Below are 16726 nucleotides of genomic sequence, written 5' to 3'. Positions count from 1 at the left end.
ATCCTTGTCCTGTATGAATTTCTTTAACTCATAAATTTGCTTTCGTTGCTTCTGAGTAATCCTGTGATCATTCTTTTGAATGCCTTTTCAGGCATTTCATCAATCTCTTCATCTTCACATTCTAATATTGAAGTACTTTGATGTTCTTTTATGTTGTCTTCCTTATTCTTTTTTCTTGAATTTCTGCATTTATTTTTAGGCCTTGTGAAAATACTTGTTGTTTTTCTCCTCTGATGGATTTTATCTGTGAACTCTTCCTCTGTGGCTTAGTGCAGTATCTGGCCTTTCAGTGAATACCCAGAAGCATGTGCTGGGTTTGGCCAGGGAACTCTGGTCAGTGCTCCAATGTGGTGTGAGTATGCAGGATGACACCCAAGTTGGGCACGGTAGATTTCCTCTATTGTCAGCAATGGGGAGAGTATGATCACCTCTGTTGGTGTAATCATACCCTTACCTCTTCTCTTTCAAGGTGATCAGTGCCCAGGGTTAGCCCACAATGGGTACAACCCTTATCTGTACAACCACATGAAACACATGAAGGATCTGTTCATTCCTCAATGTGAGCACAGAACTCTATGCAATGACCCATTTCAGGCAGTCTGGGAGCTCTGAGTCTCTGGTGCCAGACACAATGATTGCCTAGAGACCCAGCTACATCCTGTGCCTTGTCTTTGATTCACAGAATTCCCATAGTCACAGCATACAAGTCGCAGGGTACAGAGGATCTGCTACACCTGTCTAGCCTGTCCCATCCATGGAGAGAGCAGAGATGTTCCCAGAGACAGCTGCCTTGGGTGCTCTGCCTTGGCATTTTGAGCCCTTTAGCCTTTGATGTGTTGAGAGGATGGGGGCACCTCAGAGTTCCTCATGGGTGCTTAGCCCCCTTTCAACCCTTCTAGCCAGACTCACAGTAAGTGGGGAATGTGAATTTTTCCCTCTGATAAAATCTCTTGGTCGCATTTGTGCATGAGAGCCACTGTAGTCTCTATAAGTGTCAAAATGTCACCTTCTCTTCACCAGTTCTCACCGCCCTTTGGGGAGAAAAAACGTGCTTTTCTTTTGCTGGATTCAATGAGTTCCCTTTCCCGCTCTAGGGCTCCGGGCCAGACTCTAAGACAGTGTGGTCCACAAGGCTCTCCATCAGGCAGTTTCACCAGTGGCACAGGCTGCCACAGTCTGCTCTCTCCTCATTCTCCAAAGTGGTGTCTCCTGTAGTTCCCAGCTTGAGTGTATGTGTGGTTTCTCCACTTGTTGCTCATGTCCACAGCTTCCACATAGCTCTGCAGCTTCCCTCTTCCTTCTGTAGAATTTCCACTGCAAACTTCTCTCCAACTCTCCCCTGGGAATGCATTTCCTCTGCTTTTCTTCTGCCATTTTCCCCTCATTTAAAGCAGCATTTCTTTTTCCTATTCAGCCATGTTGAAATCTGAAAACTTTTTTACTGGCAAAACAAAATGCAAATAGAAGACCACTTATCTCCAGAACAAGAATGCTACTGTTTAAAACAAAGCAAGTTACTAAAAGGACCTTTACCATAATTGCTATCTAAACCCTAAACTTCAAACTGACTTTAAGACATTTGAGTTGGAAGAAATAATAAGGGAAATGGCATTTTCAGATGGCAGATGATGACAGAACCACTGATGTTGGACAAATGGGCCAAATCACAGTTAAGTTATCCCAGCCAGGAGCAAGTTTTTGAGAAACATCTGGCTCCATACTCATCCTCTTATTTCTTCCCTGACCTTGTTAATGTTGACGACCATTCAGGTGACAATGAACTAGCTACTCAAATTCCCTGTGACTCAGCTTATTTTGTGAAAAGACTGATATTTTAGGAGTCGTGGTATAACCAACGTGTTCTGGAAATTATTCTCTTCCACCTTATGTGTCAACAGCTTCACAGGTTTGAATACTAATAGAATGGTAGGTACAGAGGTGTTTTGTCACTGTTTTGTTCTGCCCTCATATTTCCTGTCTGCTTTCACAGGAAAAAGATTTAAAAATAAGCAGTTAATGAGCTTAGGTCTCCATCATGTGTGTCATTTTTGAAAAGAATTTGTATTAAGGTTTTCCTTAGGATAACATTGTATCTGCCCAAGAAGGAGCAGGACAATTCTACATCACCCTTTGTCTATACATTTCTAGAACTAAAGAATCTCATTTAGAAGTCTGTTAGGTGAGAACTTTTTCTAAAGAGACCAATCGGTGTTCTCAGGAATTCTAACAGCCCTGTGACAATTCCTCAGTAATTTCTTCTTTTTTCTTTTTTGGTTCTTTAGATTTTCAGTACTCTAGAAAAAAAAATCAGGGTCTGCAATCAAACAGGCAACTTGTTAAAAGCGAGAGCCACCACTTTTAAAGAAGAATTGGTTTCGAGTAAAATACAAGAGTACTTCAGAAGTTCCTTACAAAAATTTCAAGATTCATGTATATGAGGGGCTTCAAAATGTTCAAATGTCATTGTGAATGTTAAAAGAAAAGTAAGAAGGAGTAGGGAGTGTGGGAGTTAAGGAGGAAGGGAGGGTATGGTGTAAAGTATAATTATGCTCTTAAGACTACATGTGAAATACAAAATGTATGTTATCACAAAAATTAAATGAACAAAAGGAAAGAAGGAGAGGGGTTTGAGAGAGAGAAAGGGAGGCAAGTATGGTTATCTTCTTCGAATTTTTTCTATGAAATACATGAAATCTATTATCTTTATATCAATAAAAATTTTAAAAAGGAAAAAAGAGAACTATGCATGGATTTCAAAACATTTTTGCACCACAATAAGACTGCCTTTTTTTTTTTTTTTTGACAGGCAGAGTTAGACAGTGAGAGAGAGAAACAGAGAGAAAGGTCTTCCTTTTTCCGTTGGTTCACCCCTCAAGTGGCTGCTATGGCTGGTGTGTTGAGGCCAGCATGCTGCTCCGATCCGAAGCCAGGAGCCAGGTGCTTCCTCCTGGCCTCCCATGCGGGTGCAGGGCCCAAGGACTTGGCCCATCCTCCACTGCACTCCCGGGCTACAGGAGAGAGCCAGACTGGAAGAGGAGCAACCAGGACAGAATCCAGCGCCCCAGCTGGGACTAGAACCCAGGATGCCTGCGCCGCAGGCAGTGGATTAGCCTGGTGAGCCGTGGCGCCAGCCAAAATTGCCTTTTAATTATGTTTTTCTGTGAACTTTTATTCATTTGACAGAGAGAGAGAGAGAGAGAGAGAGAGAGAGATTGAGAGACAGACAGAGAAAGCGCACACACACTCACTTCCATATGATAGTTTACTACCCAAATGCTGGCAATAGCTGGGGCTGGACCGGGTTAAGGCTGGGAGCTGGGAACTCAGTCTGTCTCACACCTGGGTAAAAGGGACCCAACTACTTGAGCTATTATCACTGTTGCCTCCCAGTGTCTGCATTAGCAGGAAACTGGAATCAAGAGCAGACCACGGAACTCAATCCAGCAACTCCAATATGGGATGCAGGCATCCTAAGTGGCCTCTTAACTGATAGTTGAAATGCCCACCCTTAAACTCATATTTTTCATTCTATTTCCACAAATCTTTGAAGTACCCGTGTGTGTGTGTGTGTGTGTGTGTGTGTGTATGGAGATATAGGTAGATTTGAGAGGAAAATATTTTAAGAAGGGAAGAGAGTAAAAGAGAGAACGACAAAGGGAAAGAGAGAGGGAAGGAGGAAGGAGAGAGAGAGATTTATTTTAAGGTATTGATTCATATACTTGTGGGACCAGACAAGTTTGAAATCTGCAGAGAAAGCAGGCAGGAGACCCAAGGAAGGGCTGATGTTGCTGCTAAATTCCAATTACAATCTGGAGGCAGAATCCCCCTTTTCTGGGTATGTTTCTCTTCAAATCTTCAACTATTTGTATGAGGCCCAAACAGGCTAGAACATAACCTACATTAGTCAGTGTCCTCTGATTTAAATGTAAGCATCATCTGAAAAAAATTCTTCACAGTGACATTTAGATTGTCTACGATCTGGGCTCATAACAAAAATTAATCACAACCACCACATTTAGGATGGTTTATTATGGAAAAACTACATGAAATACATTAAAACCATCCTCTCTGCTGGCCTCTCACTTCTGCAGACTTAATTTTTTTTTGGCAAAAATTTGCAAAGTTTAATAATCATTTTTTCTCTATTAAATTTTAAGCCCTCCAACTATATTAATATAACAAATACTTCAAAAAATTGAGAATACTTTTCTGTAAACAAACTTCCTGTCCTGTGACTGTAGTTGGATGGTACACATGTTGAAGAGTGACTCAAGACAAATAGTTGTCTTTCCTGAAGGAAGGTTGTGCTCATCACCCAGCAAATTGTAGAGGTGTTCTTCTGTTGCTCGTCAGCAACTGTCAGTTGACCTCCCTATCCGCTATGTGCTGGGCTTTGTGCTGGACATTTCCTTTCAGCATCAGTCACCGCTCCGTGGGTATAAAACTAAATTGGAACATCTTTTCCCTGTCGGAGTTGATTTTTTTTCCACTAAAGTAATTTGCTTTTTTTTTTTTTTTTAAATGTTTTGTCTCTATTCTTCTTTGTTTAGTTCTTTCCTAGAATAATATGCACTGGCTGTTCCCATGACAGAAATTACTTGCTCCTCCCCTCTTCCATTCCAAAAAGGAGTGTAGTGCTGAACTGGTCCAGCATGGTCCTTCTTGCCAGCTCTTTGTTTCTTCATTTTGTTCCCAGATCTCTTGAGGCAAAGATTACAAGAAGTGTGTTGTTTGTGTTTCTGCTTTTTGGCAGCAAAAAAGAGTTGAAGAACACTCCAGTAAGGTTATTTCCTGTGTCTTTAAATTAAAAAATATGTGAAAGTGATGCTTACTTGAGATCTGTGAGAATTTCCAACTACAGCTAAATCTTGGCTCTTGATTCTTCTTCAGTTCTGCAGCAAGGGGGTCTGCCTTACTTCTTGTGAATTTTTCATTTGACTGTGAAGATTCTAAATGCATTCTACCCCCATGGAGGATAAAACTTACATTTTAAAGTGGATATAATTCTAGTAAATATCATTTACAGAAGCCTTAATGTCTGATTGCACTGCTCAACACTTTGCAAATATTGTCTAACCTAATCCTTCGGGCAATTATATAGATTAAGTATTAGATTAAGGAAACTGAGGCAAAGAGATGTACTTAATAAAGTGACTTGTCTAAAAATATTCAGATACTAAGTGACAGCCAGGGCATGAACACATGAGTCTGCTTGACACCAATGATCATGGCCTTGATCATTACAGTAGGTGTTCTGATAATAATAAGACACAGTGCCATTGGCAGAGTGATGATGAAGTTCCAGTGATTAAGAGCCTAGGCCTCAGACCAGTACAGCTTCTGATCTGTTTTTTTTTTTTCTCTTGTATTAGTTCTTATTCAGTTGCTCTGCATGAGGATAATAATATTTGTCTTCTTCGCAGGGTTGTTACAGGTAGTAGATGAGTTAATACATGGAAGATACTTAGAATACCATGTGGCATATACCAAATGCTTATTAAATATTAGCTATTCATTTTTTAATTTCTTTTTTAAAATATTTTTTGACAGGCATAGTGGACAGTGAGAGGGAGAGACAGAGAGAAAGGTCTTCCTTTGCTGTTGGCTCACCCTCCAATGGCCGCCGTGGTTGGTGCGCTGCGGCAGGCGCACTGTGCTGATCTGAAGGCAGGAGCCAGGTGCTTCTCCTGGTCTCCCATGGGGTGCAGGGCCCAAGCACCTGGGCCATCCTCCACTGCACTCCCTGGCCACAGCAGAGAGCTGGCCTGGAAGAGGGACAACCGGGACAGAATCCGGTGCCCTGACCGGGACTATAACCCGGTGTGCCGGTGCCGCACACAGAGGATTAGCCTATTGAGCTGTGGCGCCAGCCAGCTATTCATTTTTAAAGATTTATTTATTTATGTGAAAGGCTGAGTTACAGAGAGGAAGGGTGGCAGGAGAGACAGAAAGGAAAATCTATTCCATCTACTGATTCACTCCCCAAAGCAGTACTTGGGACATCCTCTGCTGCTTTCCCACATGCATTAAAAGAAAGCTGGACCAGAATGGGGCAGCTAGTACTCAAACAGGTACGCTATATGGGACGTTGGTGTTATAGGCAGCAGTTTAACATGCTGTGCTATAATTCTGGCCCCTAAATGTTAGCTATTCTTACTATGAAAGTGTATAAAGCTTTGCCGTTAGGATGCCAAGTTTTTGGTTTCCCTTTTAGTTAAATCAATAATCTTACATTTAGCTGCTAATGACATTTAGATTAAGGCTGTGTCTACATGATGCCAAAGGACAAAAGAAAGGTCATTTTGGAAACGAGTCAAGCCAGTTGCCAATTTAGTGAAAAATATTAGACTCATTATTTGGCGTCCTGAGGGACAAAAGCAACAGCTCTTTTTGTAACATAGCCTTTGAAAATCCTTTCAATTGGTTGCATGATTAAGTTAAAGGAAAATTTCAATTTATTAAGAAGAATAAAGAAAGGAAAAGTGGGGTGGGGAAGTTAAGACTTTTTTCCAATGCAGTTCAGTACTTTGTGCCCTCTCTAAGCATAGTGCAGAAAGTTTTGGAGCAAAATCAAGGGGCAGTTTCCCAAGAGTGCTTGAGGTGATATGGGCATCTCAAGAAAATGATCAATGTTTTATATTCAGTTTTTTGTTGTAATTAGTGAGTTAAAGTTATTTCCTTAGCTGTTACCTAAGGAGATCACACAGCACTTGCTTTGCAGTGGGAACCTTGTGAGTGCATTTGATATACAGATAGGAGCACCATGCTAGTGAGACTATTCATCTTTTTAGAATGTTCCACCTAATTATAAATGTTGTATATTATTAAATGTATATACTTTCACAAGGTTTCTATAATTTTAACAACAAAGCTTGCAAATATTGTATAAAACTAGGAGTATACTACAATACTCATGTCTTAAATTTAGATCTTTGATCCATCTTGAGTTGATTTTTATATAGGGTGAGAGGTATGAATCTAATTTCATTCTTCTATACATATACATCCAGTTTTGCCAGTGGCATTGTTGAAGAGATTATTCTACTCCACTGTAAGATCTGAGAACTTTTGTCAAAAATCAGTTGGTTATGTGTACATGGATTAATTTCTGTACTCTCTGTTTTGTTCCATTGATCTATTTGTCATTAAGACCTGAGACTATTACAGTATTATTCACGGTAAATAAAAGTGTGGTGTGTGTGTACAATGGAGTGTTATTCATCCATGGAAAGAATGAAATCCTGTCATTTGCCACAGGGTGGGTGGAACTGGAGTCTGTAGTGTTGGGTGAAGTGGACCAGACAAACAAAGCTAAATACCACATGTTCTACCTGATATGTGGAAGCTAAAAATACTCAATTTGAACATAGCCCATGATAAATAGATGCTGAAAGAGGTGGGGAGGATAGAAGGAGTTTGGATAATGGGCACCAAATCAGAGTTACATTGAAGGAATTAGTCCCAATAGTTGTATGAAACAATGGAGGTAACATAGATCACAATAATCTTACATATTTTATAAGCAAGTAGAAGAAACTTCAAGACTGTAATTATAAAGTGATGTCAAAGAAGATAAAATGTTAATTACCATGATTTGATCAGTATACAGTGTATACTTGTATTGAAATATCAACATTGTGCCAGCGCCGCGGCTCACTTGGCTAATCCTCCACCTGCGGCGCCAGTACCCCGGGTTCTGGTCCCGGTTGGGGCACCGGATTCTGTCCTGGTTGCTCCTCTTCCAGTCCAGCTCTCTGCTGTGGCCTGGGAAAGCAGTGGAGGATGGCCCAAGTGCTTGGGCCCTGCACTCGCATGGGAGACCAGGAGGAAGCAGCTGGCTCTTGGCTTTGAGATTGGCACAGCCCTCTGGCCACAGTGCGCTGACCGTAGTGGCCGTTTGAGGGGTGAAGCAATGGAAAGGAAGACCTTTCTCTCTGTCTCTCTCTCTCTCACTGTCTAACTCTGCCTTTCAAGAAAAAAAAAAGTAATATCAACATTGTGACATAAATAGTTATTGTTAATAAAAAGCTTTTAAAAACACTAAAAAACTAGGAGTATATATAAAAGCATAAAGAATAGATATTGTTGGGACCAGTGCTGTGGTGTAGTAGGCTAAGCCTCCATGTGCAGTGCCAGCATCCCATATAGCACTGATCTGGAAAGCAGTGGAAGATGGCCCAAGTGCTTGGACCCCTGCACCTATGTGGGAGATGTGGAAGAAGCTCCTGGATTCATTTGGATTGGCCCAGCTCTGCCATTGAGGCCATTTGGGGGTGAAACAATGAATGGAAGGCCTTCCTCTCTGTCTCGCCCTCTCTTTGTCTGTAAACGCTACCTCTTAAATTCATAAATAAATCTTAAAAAAGAATAAATATTGTGTATAAACTTACAATAATATATTGGTGCATTTATCTCTAGTAAACAGTTATATTAAAATATTTACATGGACTAGGAATGTAGGCAAGTGCATGATAAAATGAAAAATTTGATTACCCATGTCAGACCAAGAATGGTGTTAGATTCAGGCCTGACTCAGGGACAATATAGTCTGCCAGACTCTCCCTCTGGCTATGTCCATGTGGCAGGGGCTGCTACAGTCTGATCTCACCTTACTCTCCAAAGCTGACACTTTCGCTGGCTCTTGGCTGTTGGGGGTCACGTGTTGCGTCTGTGCTTATTGCTGTGGGTCCTCACCTTCCATACCGATCCATGGCATTCCTCTTCCTTCCATAGAATTTCCAGTGTAGTTTTCTCTCTAACTCTGCCCTGAGAATGTACTTCCTCCACTTTTTTTTTTTTTTTACTATTTATTCCTAGTGTAGAGTAGTACATCCTTCCCTATTCCGCCATCTTGGAATTTGCCGTCTCACTGCTCTTGGGAAAATGTCTAAGGAAAGCAGTAGAGATTTCTATTTAAAAATTTCTATTAAGAAAAGGGAACAATTTCTATTAATGGATGGAAATTTAAGAATTGACTACCTACTGGAAATGGCAGTGATGTCACAGTTATTATTTGAGGCCACTCCTGTACTGGTGCCTGACTAATTCTCCACAGCTCTTTTCTTGGTCTATACAAAAAGGCATCATGTTATTTAAGGTTGAATTTCAGAAAAAAAAGAATTCGTTTCTTTTTCTCACAGGCTAAAAACCCTCTTGGGACTCCTTGGGGGATGCTTAACAAATAAACTTTGAGCGCAGTCAGGTGGTACCATCCTCCTTTAGGGAAGACTGTGATGAGGCCAGCTGGCAGGTACAGTTGCAGAGCAAGCCAAACCTTCCGTCACAATCCTAACAGATCAGCCTTTCCATTATGTCTCTAGGAGGCTTTGGGGGTTCAAGGTCATTGTCCTCTTTGCAGCAATCTTCATGTCTGTGATTTCAGATGTCTGAGATACTCTCATAGGCAAATAAATTATGGTATCCAGTTAATGGTCCGTACCTGAGGCCTGGGGGTAGTAGGTCAGTGTAACATGTATGGACTGTGGTTGGATTCTGTGAGTTATGCTTCTTTACATAGTTTCTTAACATGGGAACATAAATTTTTGAATACCAGATGTGGCAAAAAACAACTTACAGCTTTTGTTTGTTGAAGAAGAGGAGGAGACTTTGAATACATTTTCCCTACAGGTGGCCTCTGATTCTTCCACTGATCCTGGCACATGGTGTGAGGGAAAAGATAGTGCTAAAGACACCAGTGAAGGAGAGCATCATGCCTTATTCTGGTTGGTTTTTCTGTCTTGTGGGTCCTTGGCCCATTTTTCTATCCACTGGATGAACTATAGACAGAGCCTTATGAACCATTCAGTAGCATTGAAAGCAATGATTATTACTCTGAGGCATCTCACTAATACTTTGATTCCCTCCAGTTGAGAAAGAGGCGAGTTCTAACTTTTCCATGGTCTCAGAAGCAGTTGATAGCCAGGTGGAAGAACTGGGTCTCTTGGCCTCTAACACACTGTGCTTTCCATTATATCATGTTGTGTATCTGGGATTATGAGCAGAAATAAATTACCATAACAAGACACTTTTAAATTTTGTTTTCTTTTCTTCTCTTTTTTTTTTTTTTGGACAGGCAGAGTTAGAGAGAAAGAGAGATAGAATTTTTTTTTAAGATTTATTTATTCAAAAGGCAGAGTGAAAGACAGACAGAGAGAAAAAGATCATCTATTCAGTGAACCAAAGAATAAATGAACCAAATGGCTGTGGTGGTCTGGTCTGGGCTAAGCTGAGGCCAGAAGCCTGGATGTCTTTCAGAGTCTCCCACATGGGTGGCAGAAGTCCAAGTACTTGGGCTATCTTCTCTTGCCTTCCCAGGCACATTAGCAGGGAGATGGCTTGAAAATGGAGCAGTTGGGACTTTACCAGCTGTATGGGATCCAGCCTTGCAGGTGGTTGAATAACCCACTCTGCCACAGTGCTGGCCTGATTTTGTATTTTATATTCATCTGTACTTTCACTTCATGTATCATGATTCAAAAGAGAACCATTAATAAGAACTTTTCTTGCAAGGTAATTAAAAGTAGATACATGTGAAAGTTCTAAGGTTGTAAACATGTTTGTGTAGATATTGAAGCTGAGCCCCTACTGTTAACACTTTTAATGTAGATTGTATCAAGCCCCAACATCTGTCTTCCTTAGCTTAAAGTTCCTCTGCAAAGAGTGGATCATTACACAATATATAATAGTAAACATGTATGAGTGTAAAGCTAGAGCCAAGACCCTGAATATTGCAAACATACACATTGCCCCTATAATTAACATCTCAGTGTCAGCTTCTGATATGAGAGCTTTGCAGGAAATCACAGGCCCTGATCAAAGTAATATCCAATTTACCTTCAGGCCCAAGCAGAAAAGAGCCCAGCTTTGCCATTTCAAAAGAAGCATGCTGGACCCTATCACTGTGCAATCAAAGGAAAGCCTTGTACACTGTGGCTTACCGGAGGCCCCTAACAGAAGCTAATCATGCCCTGTTGTACCTCCACATTAAACTGTAAGATTCATTGCTTTTAATTCCTCTGGGATTCTGGAAATCAAGTGATGGATGCCTGCCTCCTTTCTCTGCACATTGTAAATAAACTCCTACTTTCCCCACCACCCCATGTCAGTAATTGGCTTCTTGTGTGCAGGGAGCAAATTGAGCTTATGAGGTTCTATAGCAATTTCTCTGAACAGTTTTCAGAATGTTCTATAACAAATCAAGAGTACTTCAAAAAGTTAAAAGAAATGCCTATTTGGGGCCAGCGCCACGGCTCAATAGGCTAATCCTCTGCCTTGTGGCGCCGGCACACCAGGTTCTAGTCCTGATTGGAGCGCCGGGTTCTGTCCCAGTCGCTCCTTTTCCTGTCCAGCTCTCTGCTGTGGCCCAGGAGTGCAGTGGAGGATGGCCCAAGTGCTTGGGCCCTGCACCCCAAGGGAGACCAGGAGAAGCACCTGGCTCCTGGCTTCGGATCAATGTGGTGCACCGGCCGCAGCGCGCCGGCTGCAGTGACTATTGGAGGGTGAACCAACAGGAAAAGGAAGACCTTTCTCTCTGTCTCTCTCTGTCTCACTGTCCACTCTGCCTTTCAAAAAAATAAAAAATAAGCCGGTGCCGCGGCTCACTAGGCTAATCCTCCGCCTTGCGGCACCAGCACATCGGGTTCTAGTCCCGGTCAGGGCGCCGGATTCTGTCCCGGTTGCCCCTCTTCCAGGTCAGCTCTCTGCTGTGGCCCGGGAGGGCAGTGGAGGATGGCCCAAGTGCTTGGGCCCTGCACCCCATGGGAGACCAGGATAAGTACCTGGCTCCTGCCATCGGATCAGCACGGTGCACCGGACGCAGTGCGCCAGCTGCGGCGGCCATTGGAGGGTGAACCAACTGCAAAAGGAAGACCTTTCTCTCTGTCTCTCCCTCTCACTGTCCACTCTGCCTGTCAAAAAAAAAAAATAATAAATAAATAAAAAAAGAAAAGAAATGCCTATCTGGGCCAGTGCTGTGGCGCAGTGGGTTAATGCCCTGACCTGAAGTGCTGGCTTCCCATATGGACACCAGTTCAAGACCTGGCTGCTCCGCTTCCAGGCTAGCTCTCAGCTATGGCCTGGGAAAGCAGTAGAAGATGGCCCAAGTCCTTGGGCCCCTGTACCCATGTGGGAGACCCAGAATAAGCTCCTGGCTCCTGGCTTCGGATCGGGAGAGCTCCGGCCGTTGCGGCCAATTGGGGAGTGAACCATTGAATGGAAGACCCCTCTCTCTCTCTGCCTCTCTTCTCTCTACGTAACTCTCACTTTCAAATAAATAAGCAAATCTTAAAAAAAAAAGAAATGTCTATTAAGAAAAATGTGAGGACAGATTTCAATTTTTTTCATGCCACAATATACTTATTTTTAAATTGAAATTCCATGAAAATTTTGATGCATACTTTTTATTTTATTGTTAATTTTATTTAAGGTATACATATTTCATGTATTTCATATAAGCAGATTTAGGACCATAGTGATAGTTCTCACTCTACCACCCATGGTCTTACCCTTCTTCCTCTTCCCTCTCCAATTCCCACTCTTAATTTTTACAAAGCTCTATTTTCAGTTTACTTTATACTCATAAGATAAACCCTACACTAAGTAAAAGGTTCAAAAAATTCTATGTAGAAAAAAATATTGCTCTTCAACAGTAGAGACAAGGGCTGTAAATGATCAAGGAATCTCAAAATGTCAATTTTACTACAATACATTATATTTTAGGTACTCCATTAGTTACCGCAGATCAAGGAAAATATACAGTATCTTTCTTTTTTTTGGACTGGCTTATTTCATTAAGTATAAAGGTTTTCCATTTGCATCCATTTTGTTGCAAAAGACAGGATTTCATTTTTTTAATTGCTGAGTAGTATTTCATAGGGTATATATGTATCATATTTAAAAAAAATTTTAAGTTATAAAAGTTTCATGTATTTCACATATACAGGGAAGATATGGTGGGAAGTATCCATGTGTTCCTAAATTTGTATATATGAAATTTTCCTGGACCTTCTGCAAGCACTTGTTTTATGTTTAGATGTCATAAATAGTGACACAAATATTAGATGGAATAACTGCATAGCTGGCTGAGCATTTGTACTCTGTAGAGCAGTCACAGATTTTGATTTCATTGTTACCACTGTTGTTCTTAAAATGTCTTACCTTTTATAAGAGCCTTTGGGAAAAATCTCCAGGGGCAAACCTCTGATGTTTGCAGCCAGTAGCTTGATCATTGACCTGCATTCACTGAGTGAAGTAATGGAAAATATTAAAGTATATCATGAGTTTTTTGTGGTTTGAGGAATCCCCAAAGTTGGCAACTAAGTTTGATATTCAAATGAAACACCCTGGGAAATTCGATAGGGCTTAGCAAGGCAACCTGGAGTCTCAGCTAACTTCTGCGAGTTACTGTAAAGAAACCCTAAGTATTCTAACATTAGAGCACATTATTCAGGAACTTAAAGATATATTCTTAGAGCAGCACCTCAAAGCTCTTCAATGCTTATCTCTGGTATCCTCGGTCATGGGACAGCTGAAATTCAGTATATCAGAGGAGTACCATGCTGACATGTACAGAAATGACTTATCCAATCCTGACACTCTCTCAGCAGGGCTTCATTGTTTGAGGCTGAAATGGAAACACAGAGCAAAGATACAGATCTTTCATTTACTATTTATGAACTTCTCGATCTGAGTGACATCAAATTTTTTCCTAATGTATATGTCGTACTGTTGTGTATACTGTTGTGTATTCTTCCTGTGATAAAGGTTGAGAATGAGCACTATGAAAATGGATGAAAGCATCTCAAAGATTACCTGAGGAACACTTTAACAGGCCATAGGTCAAGTAGCTTGGCTTTGCTTAATATAAATGTTGATATAAAACATGATCTAGGTTTAAAGGTGGATACATACATCAAACTCTTCACAACTAAGTCAGAGCTTCCTACAGATCATTCAGAACCCATTGAAAATACTTAAGAAACTTTAAAAATAGACTTGTATTTGACATATGTAGGTCACTTAATCAATGAATATCTTTGCCTTTAGGCCTCCTATTTAATATGTTAGCCATTGATAATCTCCCTAATTAAATGGCTTCTGTTAAGCTCCCATCCTTGGACTATCTCTTAGTTCTTCCAGAAGGTAGCATTGGAAGTGCCACATTCCACTTGTATTTCTCTGCTAGTGGAACCCTGGAATTATTTCAATTAGGTCATTTTAGACATATCATTAATTATCTCTGTGGATCCAACCGTCAGGTTTGAATTAGCAGTGTTTTGAAGAAGTAAATTTTGAGGATGTGTGAGAGGAAGAAATAGATTTAAAAAAATTTACAATGAAGTCCACAATTGACCTTTGACTCATATCTAATAAGAGTTAAAAATCTGAAGTGGACGATTATCAAAGAGAGTTAGTGATCTCACCACACAAGGAATTTAGGGGAAATTTTGTCTTGATCAAATCAGTCTTAAAGGAAAAAGTTAACAGTAGAAGAAACTACCGTTGTCATTCTGTATCTGGATGTTTACATTTCTTTGTTGAATCTACATCTTTCTAGCAGGTTTATGTTGAACATTTGCGTTTAATGATCAATTCAGTGTCAGAGGCCATGGTTACTGAATACTGACTTATCTGTTTTCTTCTGTCTTCTTCCATGACTCTACTCCCTTGTCTACATACATTTCATATATACAAATTTAGGAACATAGTGATTCTCTGCACCCTACCTCCTGTCCATATTCCCATCCTTCTTCCTTCTTCCTTCTTCCTCTCCCATTCCCATTCTTAATTTTTACAAAGATCTATTTTCAATTAATTTAATACTCATAAGATTAACCCTTCACTTAAATAAAGAGTTCAACAAATAGTATGAAGAAAAAAGAAGAAAAAATAAAAACACACAAACAAAAAAACATTGTTACTCAACAGTCAAGACAATGGCTGTTTAAAATCATCACATCACAAAGTGTCAATTTTACTCCTATGGATTACCTTTTAGGTACTCTATTAGTTACCACAGATCAGAGAGAACATATGGTATTTGTCTTTTAGGAATGGCATATTTCACTAAGTATGGTGGTTTCCAGTTACATCTGTTTTGTTGCAAATTACAGGATTTCATTTTTACCACTCTGTACTAATCCAGAGTGTACATATACACCATAATTTCTTTATCCAGTCTTCAATTTGTGGACATTTGGGTTGATTCCATATATTAACTATTGCAAATTCAATTGCAATAAATATGAAGGTACAGATACCTTTTTCATATGCTGATTTCATTTTCTATAGGTAAATATCTTGGAGTGGGATGGCTGGGTCATACGTCACATCTATATTCAGATTTGTGAGGTATCTCCATACTGTCTTCCACAGTGGCTGTCCAACTTTACATTCCCACCTACAGTGGATTAGGGTACCCTTTTCTCCATATCCTGGCCAGCATTTGTTGTTTGTTGATTTCTGTATGAAAGCCATTCTAACTGTGGTGAGGTGAAACCTCACTGTGGTTTTGGTTTGCATTTCCCTGATAGCTAGTGATCCTGACCTTTTTTTCATGTGTCTGTTGACCATTTGAATTTCCTCTTTTGAAAAATGTCTGTTCAGGTCCTTTTCCTGTTTCTTAGCTGGATTAATTATTTTGTTATTATTCAGTTTCTTGAGCTTTTTATAGATTCTGGAAATTAATCCTTTATCAGTTGCATAGTTTGTAAATATTTTCTCCCATTCTGACAGTTACCTCTTCACTTTGCTGGGAGTTGTTTTACAGTGCAGAGGCTTCTCAGCTTTATGGAATCCCATCTGCCAATTTTGGCTTTGATTGCCTATGCTTCTGGTGTCTTTTCCAAGGAGTCTTTCCCTCTGCCAATGTTTTGTAGGGTTTCCACAATGTTTTCTCATGATTTGATGGTATCAGATTGTAGATTTAGGTCTTTGATTCACTTTGAGTGATGTTTTGTGTAAGGTGTAAGGTAGGGGTCTGGTTCTATACTTCTGCATGTCCAAGCACCATTTGTTGAAGAGATTGTCTTTGCACTATGTTGCTCCCCCTCTTCGTGGAGGAACGACACAGGACCCTGCGCTGTTCTTTCTGTCTGCTCGGCCCTCCCCGGGTTTGCTGCTGGTTCTTCCCGGGTTGGCTACTATCCCTTCCACCTCCGTGGAAGGGCAGTTCCCCCTGGCCACATTCCCCACTTCCGCAGGGGAGCGGCACACCGCCGGCCGGCTCTCTGGGGGGCTGCACAGGTGTTCCTTCAGATAGATGTTCCCCTTAGATGTTCCCCATAGATGTTCCCTGTGCATGCCGTCTCTCTCCTCCTTTATAGTCCTCCTCCGCCAATCCTAACTCGGCTGCCCACACGCCGAGTACGCTGCTCTCCTCCAATCAGGAGCAAGTCCTACAGTTTATTAGTTGAACTGGAGGCAGCTGTGCGGAAGCTGTTTACTTCTCTCCCAGCGCCATATTGTGGGAGAGCAGATGCATAGAATAAGTCTTAATTCCAGTAACTCAGTCTAGTCCGGTTTGCTCCCCACAGCACTAGTGATTAATTTTTGCTTCTTTGTCAAAGATAAGTTGGTTGTTGATGCATGGATTAATTTCTGGAGTTTCTATTCTGCACCATTGGTCTACATGTCTGTTTTAGTGCCAATACCAGGCTGTTTTGATATAACTGCCCTGTAGTATGTCTTGAGATCTGGTATTGTGATGCCTCTATCTTTGTTTTTGTTG

The 16726-nt window shown here is 40.9% G+C and overlaps 1 pseudogene; it reads left to right on the top strand.

Moving 5' to 3' along the window:
• The first annotated feature begins 12984 nt into the window (after nt 1-12984).
• LOC149127835 (52 kDa repressor of the inhibitor of the protein kinase pseudogene) lies at nt 12985-13974 on the top strand (annotated as a pseudogene).
• Nucleotides 13975-16726: the final 2752 nt, after the last annotated feature.

The sequence above is a fragment of the Oryctolagus cuniculus genome, chromosome 2, assembly GCF_051225735.1.
Source record: "Oryctolagus cuniculus isolate XC-2025 breed Fujian yellow rabbit chromosome 2, ASM5122573v1, whole genome shotgun sequence".
Lineage (NCBI taxonomy): Eukaryota > Metazoa > Chordata > Mammalia > Lagomorpha > Leporidae > Oryctolagus > Oryctolagus cuniculus.
Note: the sequence above shows the minus strand (reverse complement) of the source record. Positions and strands in the feature narration are given on the sequence as shown.